At 30.9% G+C, this 15,972-nt stretch overlaps 1 long non-coding RNA gene across 2 annotated transcripts; it reads right to left on the reverse strand.

Annotated features, from left to right (window-relative positions):
- Positions 1-1,776: 1,776 nt before the first annotated feature.
- LOC139490747 (uncharacterized) lies at positions 1,777-10,337 on the reverse strand. Of its 2 annotated transcripts, none has more exons than XR_011656386.1 (4): positions 10,209-10,337; positions 6,561-6,613; positions 4,127-4,170; positions 1,777-3,747 (listed from the first exon to the last, which is right to left on the reverse strand). It is a non-coding gene; the product is annotated as an uncharacterized lncRNA (long non-coding RNA). The 2 variants fall into 2 exon arrangements; XR_011656384.1 differs by having other exon boundaries at positions 10,180-10,318.
- Positions 10,338-15,972: the final 5,635 nt, after the last annotated feature.

The following is a 15,972-nucleotide window of genomic DNA, read 5'->3' on the forward strand; positions in this document are numbered from 1 at the left end:
GGAAGGTTGGGATTGATTTTGGGAGTTTTGGTCCCCAACAGTTTAGGAATAAGGGGCCAAAAAGGGCCCAAATAAGCATTTTTCTTGGTTTTCGCACAATAACTTTAGTATAAGTAAACAGAAATCTATGTAATAAAGAACCATAATCCCATACAGCGTGTTTTGACGAAATCTTTTTAAATTTAGATATATATGTTGTTTCCTGAAGGCCAAGTTTACTTTTCACTATTTTAGCTTTTCTCGTTATTGAGTTGTAGACTTTTAATTCAGTAGCGAGAAATGATACTTCTTATATGATTTATTTTTATTTTGAGCTATTTTTCGTCGACCAGAAAAGTTGTAATTTATAAGAATATGGATAGATAGTCCATCAATGATCGTATTCAATACTAAAAGGCAATACTTGTATTTAAATCATTAAATGATATGGTGCCTAACTATTTGCAAGAACATTTTTATTTTACTGATAATCAAAATAATAACTTACGTTCACCTGATAAAAAACTATCAAATCTTCAAAAACCAAAAACATTTTTTTAAAGAAAACAGCCAAGTCATGAAAGTGCAAGGTGATAAGGGAGCTACCATTTGATTTTTATGGGGGGGGGGGGGGGGGGGGGGGGGCTAGGATGAAATTTGAAAAAAATAGGCAGGACAGGAGTTTTGAGTGAAAAAAAAAGGCAGGATGAGACACTTTGCAAAAAAAAAAGGCAGGATGACAAATTTAGGTAAAAAAAGTTAGGATAAACTAATAAAAAAAAAGGCAGGACCGAATAGAGTGAAAAATAAAAAGGCAGGACAGAGATTACAACTAAAAAAAAACCGCAGGACAAAATTTTTCATCCTTTCAAAGTATTCTATATTTATAACAATCAGACATTATGTGAATTAAAACATTTCATATTCAGTAAAATATGTGTAAAATTGCAATGTATGTTTGTAGGAAGTTTCCATGGGGGAGATAATAACTTTTCTTTCAAAAAGTCTTTATTCAAAAGAATAATATTTTAGGTTATCTCCCCTGAAAACTTATCAATAGCATATTGTTATTTCACACATATTTTACTGAATATATGATGTTTTATTTAAAATGATATCTGATTCTTATTAATATAGAATACTTTTAGAAAGAAAAACTATATGAAAGCTTAGTTTGGACAATTTTATAGCAATTCAAAATAAACAGTTCCTCTTCAGCATGGAAATGACTATAATATAACTATACAAACTGATAAACTAATTTTGTCACAACATCATTAAAGTGGAGTTAAAGTCTTATAGGATTGTAAGTAAATTTTATTTTATCACCTTGCACTTTCACATTTTGACTGAACAATTTGTTCAATATTCTGACCAGTTGAACAATTTGGTTTAATAAAACAAATTGCAATTTGGTCAAAATTTTGAATGAGTTGCAATTGCTGGAAAGCAACACTAAAAGTCAAGTCACTGTAATATGTATGAAAACTAAACTAGTTTTACATAACAAATGAATCTTAAATATGTATCCTTTGTACATCATATACGAAGTATTGTCAAGTTGTCAGTAAAACAAGAAATAGCTATTCAGGTGTTTTCAGTTTCAATTTTCAGATGGATATATTATGCATTTCTTCATACATTTCAAACTTTTTTTCATTTTGGAGTATATAGTTTACTATCCAATTACCAGGCTTATAATTCAATACGCCAGACGCTCGTTTCGTCTACATAAGACTCATCATTGACGATCAGTCGCTGTGTACGAATGCTATCAGATCAAAACTGGAATACAAATAGGAGAAATAAGTGTATCCAACATGTTCTGTGGCTTTACATTTGATTTGAAAATAATCATTATAAAATTTTGGAACTTATATGATTTTTAAATGGGGTATACGTACATCATAGAAAATGAAATAAAATTTGGTGACATTGGAAATAATCAAAGATTATAAAATTATGGATCTAATATAAAAACTATGCACCTCTTTATTCATGTTATTTAGATGTCTATCATAGAAAATTAAACATCATACTGTGAATATGTAAACCAAGCTAGTGATATAATGAAAAACATGCAAGAAAATATTCCAAAAAGTTGTTATTATAGAGAAATATTTTAAAAAAAATATCTCAAAGTGAAACAGGAATACTGGATGGAATATCAATTGTCAGTGTCAATGAATAAACAAATAAATTAAATTATTCATTCATGACTATCATTTTTATTTTTCTCTATGTATACACACTTTTTATAAGGTATGGGTATTTAACAATTGTCTGAATGAATGTATGCATATTCTTTTTTTGGTCTGGTGCTTATCTTTCCTAGAAAATCTTACAAACTATAAAATAATTAAAGTTTTTACAAGAGTAAAAACAAACCATTTTGATTTATCTCCCATTAGCACTCTCTAGGATCATGCATGTTCGATATCAAAGACAAATGATTTTTAAAATGTTTTATTTCATGTTTTTGTCTTCGTAATAATATTTTTATGTGGATATGAATTATTTTCATCTTAATATGAAAAATGTATGCAAAATTCAATCTGTAAAAAATGTAAAATCAGTATAGAGAACAAAATAAAAATACCAAACTAAAAGTTATTTTGTAATCTAGTGTTGCAAAATGTAAGGCACAGCTCGCCGATAATCGAGATTGTTGAGTATTAATATTTAGGAATGTTTTTCATTGTAGTTCATTTTCACACACTAGCAAATACTTATGAATGAAAGCTAGGTATCTATTGACTGTGTTGTCACCTACAAACTTTGCTGTTCATTTTTATTGTTTACAGTTTATCTTTATCTATTATGATATTCACAAGAATGTAACTTTAAACTACAGAATGTCCTTAAAATTATCATTTCAGGAGCAGTAACCCAACAAGGGGTGTACTGCTGTGTCTGAAAATTTCAATGAACATTTCAGGGTAGATAGATCGTATGTATATTGTTATCAACTAAGTACCCCAATGATGATTTATGCAAAATTAAAGTTGACGGATAACGACGACGGACGACTGGCGCCAAGTGATGAGAAAAGCTCACTTGGCCTATAATTATATAAAAGCAAAGCACAAACAATTAAAGCTCACATCTGTATGAGTTGCCAATCTGATGAATCTTGATAAAATATATTGTTGGAAGAATATTGCTGCCCAGGAATATACAAATGATGTAATTGTTTATAAAACCTAAATAACACTGTTACTATACATGAATAATGTAAGATGTGAAATTCAGTCCTCCTAGTTAAAGTTTGTTTCACACATGCTGTATATATTATTATATATAACTATTTGCTCTGTATTTATAATATATAGTTAAATGAGAATAAAGTTCATTTACATTTTCAAATCTCGAAAACCAAATTACCCGAAAAGTTAGTATAATCGCCAATGTGGATGCCTTGGCGAGCTTTTACGGTGTGTTTTACGTAGACATTGTCACCTTTGTCAAGCTCTAAAGGCAAAGAAACACTAGCTGAATTACCGTGTCCATGAGCGTACATTAAGGCTATCGCATTTCCGTTTTTACACAGACCCAGATGTAAATTTGCTTCCCCAACACAAAAAGCGCTTGTGTTGAAGTGATAAAGTCCTTTAACAGGACAAGTAAAGTGTCCGCTCAATTTATTGTAGCAATCTCCGTGGTTGAACTTCACATTTCCATATACAATTGTCTGATCGTCTCCGAGATAAACATGTTCTTTTCCACTGATGGAAGCATAGAATGCAATTACCTTTCTACCAGCTGCTGCTAGAAAATAAAAAAAAAATGTAGTATTTCATTTTATGTTGAGCCGTATAAAAACACTAAAATACGAATGAAAAGAGTCGTTAACTTACTAAAAGCAATGAAAACATATTCAAACCCCTAATAAATATTGCTAAAACAAATACTTATAAGGGGTAGGTTTTTGAAGTATTAGTAACATGACATTTTTCCATAATAAATAGTATTCATTTTTTTATTTCCATTCATTCAGTTTTGAAAGAACTTTGTATGGTTTAGTTCTAATTAGTTCTTCGTCAATTTTGTTTAAAAATTGTTTAGCTGCTGATCATAAATTGAATCATACTAAAACTGTTAATATGTAGAAAATAAAACAATTAAAGAATCTCCTAAAAAAGCTTACCTAGTTGTGCTCCAGCCATGATTATTTTTTGAATCCTCGTCAAACTACAAACACATGTAACATTGGTTAAATATACAAAAGAAGATGTGGTATGATTGCCAATGAGACAACTGTCTACAAGAGACCAAAATGACACAGACATTAACAACTATAGGTCACCGTACGGCCTTCAACAATGAGCAAAGCCCATACCGCATAGTCAGCTATAAAAGGGACCGATATGACAATGTAAAGCAATTCAAACGAGAAAACTAACGGCCTTATTTATATAAAAAATGAACGAAAAACAAATATGTAACACATAAACAAACAACAACCACTGAATTACAGGCTCCTGACTTGGAACAGGCACATACATAAATAATGTGGGGCGGGGTTAAACATGTTAGCGAGATCCCCCCTAACCTTAGACAGTGGTATAACAGTACAACATAAAGTATATTTTCAAGAGAGAGAGAGCGAGAGAGAGAGAGATGGCCTCCCAAATTTTTTTCGATCCCTAACATCACTAAAGATACATTAATTGTCGAAATCCGGATATGGTGAACAAATGTTTGCACCTCATTTTTCTGGTATACGATCTTGCCGTAGTTAATTGTTTTCTGTTTGATATTAAATTAATATAAAGACCCGTTTTGTTACATCTTGTGATCAATTTATTTGGCAATCGCCAATGGCAGTCAACAGAGTTTTAGAACATCAGTTGTTCGACCTGTTGGTCAAATGCGTTTTGTTAAAATATACCTTTTCACTATTTCTGTCATTTGGAAAATTTTGTGCTGTATATATGATAGATATATATTAAATGACTAAATAAATAGTCAACGGTTAATCTTACAGGGCGATGGATCATGTAATATGATTCTGTACACTACAACATATAACATATAACAAGTTAAAAAGGGTACAACATCACCATTAAATAACTATAAAATGAACAAATATTAGATATTTCGGATAACAGATATCCTTCTTCGGTAATACCACAATGTCAAATGAATCATGTCAATATATTCAAATAGAGACACTATCAAAATCTTGAAAGTTCATACAATTTAAGCGGACATCACAGTCGCTGGAACAATTTTAAAATTTCCAAACACGGCGCAAAGATTACAAATTAAAGATATGCCAAATAAAAATAGTCATTTGCGATGTGAACTGGCACAACTCTATATTTCCAAAGGTTGTGACAGTTTTGACATGTTATAACTGCATGGAGAGCAGTCCCCAAATAAAAAAAAATTAAATGTAGAGCATTGGTGGTCGAGTGGTCTAGCGCGTCGCGCATAGTGAAAGGCGATTTGTGGGAAGAACAAATAAAATTGCTTCCGCAAATTTATAGATCTAACATTATTTGGCTGATATCTAGACGAATTACAAAATGTATATATAATATAATATATATACGAGTCTAAATTGAAAACAACGTTCAAACCTATGATTGCGTTGGATAAAAACCGCAATTTTTATACGTGTGCATGTAACAAATTTCTTTGCAGAGGGGTCTTAATATAGCACAATCAACATTTTCCAAAAAGACCAAAAGAGTGAAAAATATATTTTAACAAAACGCATTTGACTAACAGGTCGAACAACTGATGTCCTTAATCCATGCTGACCCCTATTGGTGTTTGCCAAATAAATTGATCACAAAGTGTAACAAAATGGATCTCTATATTAATTTAATTACAAGTAAAAAACAATAAACTTGCGGCAAAGATGGCAAACCACAACATGAGGTGCTAAATTTTTTTTATTTTGTTTTGCGTTTGAAATATATAAACAAGTCTAAATTGAAAACAAGGTTCAAACCTACTTAGCTACTATTGTGTTGCATAAAAAACGCATTTATATACGTCTGCATGCAAAACAAATGTTAAAAAAGTCTCAATACAGCACAAACAACAGTGAAAAAAAGTGAAAAAGTATATTATAACAAAACGCATTTGACTAGCAAGTCGAACAACTGAATGTTCTTAAACCCTGCTGATTGCCATTGTCGATTGCCGCCAAATAAACGGATCACCAGATGTAGCAAAATGGATCTTATTAGTTTATTACCAAACATAAATATTCAATAAACTTGCTGAAAAGATGGTTGACCGCAAAGATGAGGTGCAAACAATTGCATGTTGTGTGCCATATCAGGATTTCGACAATTAATGACTATACGAAAAGACAAATGTAAAATATAAACCGAAACTTGTTTTACATTTGTTTTACGAGTTTGCTTTAAATAACAAACTTTTCGTTTGGTTTTAACAGTTATAAAAACTTAAATAAGAATCATTTGTGATTTATTTCAAAACTGATATATCGATTCCAGTTTTACACTAAACAATAAATCATTCAAACAATGAATTCCCTAACCGAAACTAGATTGAATCTTAGATGCATGTAGATAAAATGTATATATCTAAATATTACTTACCTTGATTTAGCTGACTGATGAAATGCAGAAGTTTACATGTAACTCATTCTGATCTGAAGCACAGAAATAAACATTTTTTTTTCAAAACAGGTTAACCTGTCAAGGGCTCATCATCTTTAGTAATTTTCACAAAACCAAACTATGCATTGAAGTTTAAAGTACTTCATAATTCTGTATTGTTGTACAATGTAGTTGTATGGTTTGTTTGATAATGAGACAAGATCTAAGTCACATAAAAAGCTAAGACGAATAAAAATATAATCTGGATGTGGCCCAACTTCTGTTATTTTAAAACAGTCGGATATATCTTATAAATTTATGAACGAGTTTCCTCTTCATTGTTTGACAGAATGAAATTTAACTAGACCTCTTTTTTAACCAGACTGTTGGATTTAATCAATTTTAATTGGATGCATAGTTCACACGTACATTTAATTCGAATCGAATTCGCTAATCGCGTACACACACTCTTCCTTTTTAATTCGAATTGATTCGAATTCTGGCTAATTCGCATTAACCAATTTGCATTAGAAATCCGCATTTGTTGATACGAATTAAAAGTTAACGTCGTTCGGACAGAAAAGCAAATTTGACGCGCATTGCAATTCGAATAGGAATTTACTTTTGGACGTAAAATGTTTCGAATTCGAATAAACTAATTACAGTGAGTTGACTGTTAGTGTTGCTCTCCACCAATTGCAACTCATTCAAAAATTTTGACCAAATTGCAATTTGTTTTATTAAACCAAATTGTTCAACTGGTCAAAATATTGAACAAATTGTTCAGTCAAAATGTGAAAGTGCAAGGTGATAAAATAAAATATAGAAAGAAAAACCATATGAAAGCTTAGTTTGGACAATTTAATAGCAATTCAAAATAAACAGTTCCCCTTCAGCATGGAAATGAATATAACATAACTATACAAACTGATAAACTAATTTTGTCACAACATCATTAAAGTGGAGTTAAAGTCTTATAGGATTGTAAGTATGTTTTATTTTATCACCTTGCACTTTCATGACTTGGCTGTGGTTTTCTACAGCAGTTGGTTCAAATTTCTGACCAGTTGAACAATTTGATTTTATAAAACAAATTGCAATTTGGTCAAAATTTTGAATTAGTTGGTGGAGAGCAACACTAACAGTCAACTCACTGTAATGCGAATCCAATTTCAATTACGTGTGAACGCAGCATCAAGTTATAAAGCAAGCGTCAGTTGTCAATGGACATGTGACAAATGGAAAAAAAAGGGACACGACCTAAGGCAGTATTGCAATGTTGAATGTATTTACGGCAAGTTGGATATTAAAGATAATGAACACAACCTTTTTATTATTTACTAGAATAAATGGTATTCAAATTTACTTGCTTATAAAAACAATAAATTGCGCACTTACTGGTTATTCAAATAAAGTTATTATACAAAAACATATATTTAAGTATTACTATGCAAGTTAAATACAGAAGTGCATATGCTTAATTTAAAGCAGGTGTTCTTGATGTTCCGATTAGAATTGAATCGGCCAGATACGAAGGTAAAGAAGTAAATCAAAGATTCTTTTTATTGAAGAAATAACAATTTATATGTATTGAAGACGAAAAGCATGTGTTGTAAGAATGCCAAGAGTTTGCAGATTTGAGATAAACTTTTTTAAACATTGTATGTAATGTGGCACAGATGATATAATTAAATGAAAAAAAACTCGGTCGTGATGAAACATAAATTAAATCTTTCCCTCATTACACAAAATTATTAAAACTACTTTCAAAATATAGGGCTTCCAGAAAGCTAAAAAAACCAAATTATGTACTTGTCAGATATCCGATGCAAGTAGCAAGGAAATTACGTATATATTTTAAATTTGATTTAGGTTATTGAATAATAACAATTGTCTATAAAGGAGTAGGTTCAGTAAGACCCCTTTTGGCCCCAAAATGTAGCTGTTTTAGAAAATTGTGAAAATGTAATCGTTAAGATTTTTATTGAAAAGAAGAATGTTTCTGCTACATAAATGTGGGCTGTTTTTTACAATACAATGCACATATATCGAGTATTAGCATCATTAAGTCATGCTAAACTACTGAAATATTCACAATTTTAGCATTTTAGTTAAATTTTAGACGGTTTCCGTCTTAAATGAAAGTGGCCGCATTCGTGTTCATTCATAATATTGAAATGTATGTTGTATTTGATGATAATACACAATATATAAAGGTTGAGGATGAACACCGTTGCGGCCACTTTCATTTTTGACAAAAACTATCTGAAAAGTGACGATTTTTGTCATAAGTTTGATAGATTTTTCATATTGAAGCTTGAATAGGAGCGTTTTTAATGACTTAATCAGTTAAAATCTTTCACATAAACTAATTGAATCAATTGAAATAGACATTCAAGTGTTTCAAAAGTGTCTAAAATCTTTCGTTTACTTAGATGAACTTGAAAATTGAGGCCGAAATCGTCCCTTACCGGACCTACTCCTTTGTTGTTACAATTATTTATATGATATATGTGTTTGAATAATCTATATGACAAAAACAACTGGTTTTGTAAAATACGAAAGGAATTGTTCTATCTAATATAAATGATTGGTTGAGTATGAAAAGGGGGATTCTGCATCTCAGTTTTTATAGTAGGAAGTAAAAGTGAAAGTAGGAAAGTGAAAGGAGAAATTGGTGTTCTCAAATAGAAGTACGACATATTAAATAAAGGAAACAGTAGTATACCCGTGTTCAAAAGTCATGAATCGATTGAAATCCAGTATATTAACTCAAACGGTTAAAACCGAGGGGAAAACATCAACAATAAGAGGGGAAAAAAGGAAAGAAAAGGAACAACAGGAACACCATCAGGAATTGGTTGATCTTTACGATATGTTTGTGTCTAAAATAACTATTGACATTTTTACCACTTCTCAGATTGTGACTTAACTTCTATGCAATCTGTCTGCTAAGTACCGAACGTGACCTATAACCGAATATGACTGTTATATCGAGTGTGAATTTGCATTGCTATACGATGTGTTTCAGTATTTGATACATCCAACATGCATGTACTTAATTTATAAAAATAGCATATCAATACCGTCATTGTCAAGATAATTGTATGGACTGGTATTGTGAAAATAATTTTATAAAGTTCAAGATAACATATAAGTTACCTAGTCGCTGATGGAAGATGCTCCGGTTGTTCTGCGGTTTGCATTTCGTGTCGACTATCATAACTTTATGTTTGTGTGTTTCTCTGTGATAAGTGTTTTTGAGTGTGTATTTCTGTTGTATTTTTGTCACGTAGTGTTGTCATTTAACGATATTTTTTAACATTGACATATAAGCAGGTAGTCTGGCTAGCCGTAAAAACAGGTTTAACGCACCAGATTTCATAAAATGTCCTGTACCAAGTCAGGAATATACCAGTTGCTATCAAATAGTTCGTTTCTATGTATGTTGGCGTTTGTTTTTCTTGCACTTGAGAATCCTGGTGTTCCTTTGTTTTCCTCTTATGGTTGATGTGTTTCCCTCGGTTTTAGTATGTTATCCGAATTTGATTTCTCTTAATCGAGATTTATGACTTTTGAACAGCGGTATTATACTGTTGGCTTTTTTCAACATAACTACCTTGTATAAAAGTAGGTTTCTATTTATACCTTCTAATGATGTCAACTTTCTGTTTAGTCTCGATTACCCAGACGCTTGAATTTTACAAATCAAACGTCTGGGTTTTTGTAATGGTAAAAAATCTTGCGTCAGATTTCTGTCGTAGTCTCGATTACCCAGACGCTTGAATTTTACAAATCAAACTATATTCATAATGCGTCTGGGTGATCGAGACTAATTTCTGTCGCAGAAACGGAACAATTTGTCGTAGAACCTATGAAGAGTATCCGAAATGATATTTTGACCCACAACATCCAAAATGGCAGCCTCCATGAGTGATTGGTTTTTTTTATCGACTTCAACCAAAGAACATCAACATGCAGCCAGAATATACGCGTTAAAGGGTCATACTAAGCGTAATTAATGTGTTGCCAAAAGGCAGTAGGTGAAAAGTAGGTTATCATTACAAGTTGATAGGTTTAAACAAAAACAGTAAAGTCGCGCAACGTTGAACAGTTGAACATCTTGAGTTTCAAAATAATTTTTATTTTATTATTGTATTAAAAAGACATTGCTTCCGGAACAACCCCTCAATTGCATGACTTTTCTGAGTAAAACAATACATTTCAAGTGATTAATTTTGTTTTTGTTGTAAAATCCACTTTTTAGTACAAAATTTATGTCACATGTTGAAAAAATGTTTCCCATTGGAATTGAAAGAACTAATGTATACCTCTATCTGGTTTTATAATGCAACATTATTTGTTAATGTCCATTTTGATTGGATAACTGAATTTGCGACCATCAAATCCCCAATTGACGCTGTCGGAGCTTAAAATACAATACAGTTATCTCCTAATTGTAAGTTCAAAACATGTCCAAGAGTTTTATAATAGGCTTGGATTTATATCTCCTGTTTCAAAAATAATGATTTTTTTCGAATTACCCTTTTAGGTTAAAAATCTTAATTTTCTTTTCTTCAACAGTAAAATGACCCCTTGCCCTCATTTGGAGGGTTGTTCCCAACATGCAGTACAATAGTCAAAATAATTTTGACACTTAGAAAGACTGTTTTATTTTTTTGCTTTAATATGCAAAAAATTATAGGAGTAGGCTAGTCCAAATAATCATGATGTCTTGAACATGTTGTGTGACAATATGATGGCTTAAAATGTATATATAAATATATATTATATATATTTATATTTATATTTAGGATTATATATTCTCAAAAATGTTTATTAAATTAAATAAAATTCAGGGGAATATCTATTAAGAAAAACATGACCTTGTAAAAGGTTGTTCAATTGACCTCTAGGTTATATATATATATGTTGTGTACAAGTTGTAATGTTGTACAAATTATAATTTGTACAGAATTTTTGTACAAGTTATCAGTGTTTTATGACCTGCTGAACAAAAATGGATGATGCAAGCACACAGTCTTTTGCTCCGCATATTTCTGTCAATTTTTCACAACTTCATTATACAGTCTAATACTGAGCATTGATACAAAAACATTATAAGACCTCACAAAGATTTTGTATAGATATGAATATGATATAAGGAAAAAAATAAAATTAGAATTTAAACCATTCAGGTATCCTCATTTCCAGTTTGAAGGCAAGGAAATAGCACTAAACGTTAGGTTGACGTATATTTTTTTGAATTTAAAACATTACACTGGTACATTTTATAAGTTAAACCTGTATCACCTGTTGCAAGAAGGTATGTGTCAAAAAACTTATAACTTGTACAAAAACCCTGTACAAATTATAATTTGTACAAACTTACATCTTGTACACAACATATATATATAACATGTTTACATTCAGACCAAGTAGTGACATGTAGCAATTAGTTAAAACAATGGACATACGTGCATTCTTTGACCATCAATCTCCAGGTTGGTCAAAGCATGTCAAAACATGTCAATTAGAGACAACTTAATAGATATTCATCCCTGTATCTTTTGATTTAAGACTATAATGGTCAAATTAATAGAAACCTTGACACTGTTTATTTTCTGTATATATACTTGTGTATTTTACTGTATAGAAGAGACCGTCCGTTATGGACACTGGTCCAGACGGCCTTGAATAAACGACTATTCCAAATAACCATGTGTTGTGTTACATGTGGTTATTTTTGGTTAACCGTGACCAAAGGATATTAAGGTAAAGTGACTTTTTATTTGATACTCTTTACTTAATTTCTCAAAATGGCTAGACAAGAATTTAATGCAGGGTTTGTTTTTCTAAATTTAAAAACACAAGTTCAAAGTCTCACTCAAAAGGTATTTAAAAACGGCATTAATTCGATTAAAAGCTTTGATGGTTCAAAATCAGACACATTAGGAATAGGTGTATCAGATGTGAGCACAATTGTTCATGATCAAGATGCTGATTAACTCATTTAAAAAATTTTTTTATTAGATAATGTTTTTATTAAGCGAAAATGTAGATATTTATTTTTTTTATAAATCAATGGTGAAGGTTTAATTTTTGATTGATATTTTTTTATGTAATCATTATCATAAGGGCTAAGGTACTTATAATAGGAATTTGATTGTTTTAGTCAATATAAAAGACTGGCAACTTTGTTAGGTATTTGATAGTATAAGTCAATATATAAGATTTGCGTACATGTATATTGTAATGATATAATGAGAAGTTTTTATATGCTGTTTTTTAAAAGACAGAATAGATATTTAAATTAAAAAAAAAACCAACACTTTAAGAATTAAATAACAATAGGTAAAAATATTTTAAAGATGTTGGTTATATTTTAAAGTATTTAACTGCGTGAATAATGATAATATTAAAACATTTAATATCTTGATTTCGAATAAAACATTTAATATATCTTGATTTCGAATATAATAATTTCATTTTTGATTCATATTTCGAGCTGTTTTCTGAAGAGACAATCTGTAATTCTTGAATATACGCGCCTATATACATTGGTATAAGAAAGTTTCATAAGAACACTTTTGGCGACGGATTTAAGGGTATTTCTGCGATGTTATAATCATATAGTTGTTCAAATATGGTTGACGCAATTGGGTAGGTGCGTAAGCACATTTGTTTAGAGAAACAAAATATTCTATGTTATTTAGAATCCAAACCTTTATTTCCGCAGTTATTGTGGTATTTTTAAAGAATTGAGGAACTATCTTCGGAAAATAGCACTTAACTGATAAAAATTGATATAATTGTTTAAGTCCACTCTTAAGGAAATATAGGGTTTAATAAGTTTTAAAAGTATTTAGCGATAGATGAAATATAGGATTATTTATACATTTATAGAGTACATAAATCTATACTAAGGGTCGAAAATGGAAATGTTTTCATAATAAAACAATTTAGGACTTAAAATATGGAAATAAGTATCATATGATTAATCGTTATAAACAATAACGCGATACATCTTCCGCAAATATTTTAATGTGACCCTGATTGAGTTAAAAGAAAATTAGCTACCCAAGAAAAAATGAGAAAAACAAGAGCATAAGGTCATCTTTAACTTCCAGTTTAAGTGATATGACAAATGATAATAGTTCTGATAGATATAATTTAGAAAGTAATCAAGACATGCCTGTTGATGAAATCAGAATACCAACGAAAATATACGAAAATTCATAAGTTTGAAAGAAAGATCAATTAATGTTAAACTTTCTCTCAAACATTTCTTGTTATCTTAATAAAATGAACGACTAACATGCCTTAAAGTATGTCTCATGATGATTGTTTTTAAATGAAAATATATGTATATAAAATAGTTTTGTTTTGATTAATCATTCTAATTCTCGCTTCAGATTGATCGCTGAAAAATTGATTGTTTAGAAATCCTATAAATATCAGTAATCTCTGAATCACAGCTTTGTTTATGAAAAAGGAAGGAAAGTGTTGGTTGGATGTCAAACCTTATTTAAATAAATTTTCAGTCCTAACTAGAGAAAAGTTTATCTTATTAGTTTATTGTTTTTGTATTTGAGTTTATTTTTATTTTTTGTTCTTATTTAAAATAGATAACATATCGATAATTTAATTTTTTCAAATTAAAGCAGTTAGAACTTGAGGACGACTTTGAACTATCAAATTTAGTAAATGTATTAATTCATTTTGTTGCTATATTTATAGTTATTTTGTTATTAAAATATTCTTAAGTTTAATAATAGGTGTTAACCAAGAGAATTTAGTAATAGAGAGGTTCAAATAGTCACACGATACCTTGGTGGCGATCAAATGGTGTCAACTAATGTTGAGGGCGATGGTACTGCCTCCAGAGATGTTAAAATAGCTTCTGCACCATTACAAGAACCAGCCACTAAGAACCATTATCCAGTATTGGATATTGGCTTTGATCATTGGACACAACGCAGACGATTAGATGTACATAAAACTATACGATCACATAACTTATATTGGTAAAGGGAATCGTTCTACAGCATCACAGGTAGATTTGCCTGTAATGTTTCAGCCGGTGATAACTGAGCAACCTAGTCAGGGACTCTGAATTAACAGAGTAGGTAAGCTAGGTCAGTTAGGAGTAAATCAACGACAGATGGTGGATCATATGCAGGTTGGATTTTCGCCGATGGATGGTGGATCACATGCAGGTTGGATTTTCGCCGATGGATGGTGGATCACATGCAGGTTGGATTTTCGCCGATGGATGGTGGATCATATGCAGGTTGGATTTTCGCCGATGGATGGTGGATCACATGCAGGTTGGATTTTCGCCGATGGATGGTGGATCACATGCAAGTTGGATCTTCGACGATGAATGGTGGATCACATGCAAGTTGGATTTTCGACGATGGATGGTGGATCACATGCAGGTCGGAGTAATTGCAGTACTTCTAAATGATGGGAATTGGCGTTGCAGATAAACAAAGGGATTGTTGGAGTTGACAACGACGATCAGAGGAGCAGTTCACTGGAGTCGGGGTTATGAAGACGGTCCGCAGTTAATGGTTGCGCCTTTTTCTGGAAATAAGAAGTTCCGATATTTGATGTTACGAACTTAGTTATTCACACAAGAATTGTATGAGCTATACATTGCTGAACATTTAGATGTTGTTGAACTTTTGAAATGATTTTGTTTATGAATACTTTTTGTTGTTTTTAGGGAAATTGCGAGCATTCATATTGTCACCGATTTTAACTAAAATATAAAATTATATTTCTTAAGAAAGGGAGGAATGTGACAATATGATGGCTTAAAATGTATATATAAATATATATTATATATATTTATATTTATGATTATATATTCTCAAAAATGTTTATTAAATTAAATAAAATTCAGGGGAATATCTATTAAGAAAAACATGACCTTGTAAAAGGTTGTTCAATTGACCTCTAGGTTATATATATATATATATAACATGTTTACATTCAGACCAAGTAGTGACATGTAGCAATTAGTTAAAACAATGGACATACGTGCATTCTTTGACCATCAATCTCCAGGTTGGTCAAAGCATGTCAAAACATGTCAATTAGAGACAACTTAATAGATATTCATCCCTGTATCTTTTGATTTAAGACTATAATGGTCAAATTAATAGAAACCTTGACACTGTTTATTTTCTGTATATATACTTGTGTATTTTACTGTATAGAAGAGACCGTCCGTTATGGACACTGGTCCAGACGGCCTTGAATAAACGACTATTCCAAATAACCATGTGTTGTGTTACAGTTGAAAGGCTATTTTATATTTGTCTGTGATGCCGTCCTTCTCTTAACATTCTTTTTTAAATTTGTATGGAGCTTGTGTACCTTATGTGGTCTTCTGTCAGTCCTC

The sequence above is a fragment of the Mytilus edulis genome, chromosome 10, assembly GCF_963676685.1.
Source record: "Mytilus edulis chromosome 10, xbMytEdul2.2, whole genome shotgun sequence".
Lineage (NCBI taxonomy): Eukaryota > Metazoa > Mollusca > Bivalvia > Mytilida > Mytilidae > Mytilus > Mytilus edulis.